Raw genomic sequence first — 1,262 nt, 5'->3', positions numbered from 1 at the left:
AAAATAATAGAAATTTTATTCATAGTATATTTTACACTTCAACAAAAACATTTATTGATTATTAAGGAATTTTTTTTAATTTTTTTTTTATTAGTGAAACACCATGAGGTACAGTTGTAGATTTACAATTTTTTGTGCTTGGGTTTGATTATACAATGATCAGATACCCATCCCTCCACCAGTGCCCATTTTCCACCACCATGGATAATATCCCCCCCACCCCCATCCCCCCATCCCCCCTGCCTCTGTGGCAGGGCAATCCCCTGTGTTCTCTCGCTCCTTTTGGGTGTTGTGGTCTGCAAAAGAGGCATTGAGTGGCAAACATGTTCAGTCCATAGTCCACTTTCGACATGCATCTCTCCTCCTGGGAGGATCCTCCAAACACCCTTTATTTGGTGTTCCCTTCTCTATCTGAGCTGCCCTTTCCTCTAGAATGCCCGACTGGCCACTAAGCTATGGAGTAATCCTCCTGGTGCTGATCTCAGCTATTCTTAGGTATTAATCTCATATTTTGTTACTTTATATCCCCCAGATGAATGCAATCTTTTTATGTCTATCCCTCTCTTTCTGACTCATTTTGCTTAGCACTCCGGAAAGAGTCCCTGGCACTGAGCGAGGAGTTGGGAACGTTGATGGATCTAGCTGTGCATGCGCAGAGATGGTCCCAGGACCTGCTTAGAATAGGAGCCGTTCAGCTTAGTTGCCCAGAGCTGGGCCTCTGTGCCCGTCCCGCGCAGATCAGGGGTGAAACCGGCTTTCTAGGAGGTGGGGCTAGCTGTGCATGCGCACAGAGGGTCCCAGGCCCTTGGGGGCGGGCTGTACCTGGTTGGAATAGGAGCCGTTCAGCTTGGTTGCCCAGAGCTGGGCCTCGGTGCCCGTTCCGCGCAGATCAGGGGTGAAACCGCGATTATCAAAGAATTTTTGTTTTTAAATTGAATCACCATGAAATACACAGTTATAAAGATATTCATGATCAGGTTTCAGTGATTCAATATCCCAACACCCATCCCTCCATCAGTGTACATTTTCTACCACCAATGTACCCAGTATCCCTCCTACGACATCACTCTGTCACTCCCCAATATCCCAGCATGTGTCTCTCACAGGCATTATTCTCACTCACTCACTCTCTCTCTCTTTCTCTTTCTCTCTCTCTCCTTTGCAACACAGATATTGAGAGGACATACTGTTTACTCCTTTACCCCCCTTCAGTACCCAGCTCCAATTCAAGAGTGATCAAGTATAGCCATCATTTTCATAGT

The sequence above is a fragment of the Sorex fumeus genome, unplaced genomic scaffold (genome assembly GCF_029834395.1).
Source record: "Sorex fumeus unplaced genomic scaffold, SorFum_2.1 ptg000037l, whole genome shotgun sequence".
NCBI classification, from domain to species: domain Eukaryota; kingdom Metazoa; phylum Chordata; class Mammalia; order Eulipotyphla; family Soricidae; genus Sorex; species Sorex fumeus.
This window is presented reverse-complemented; position numbering follows the sequence as displayed.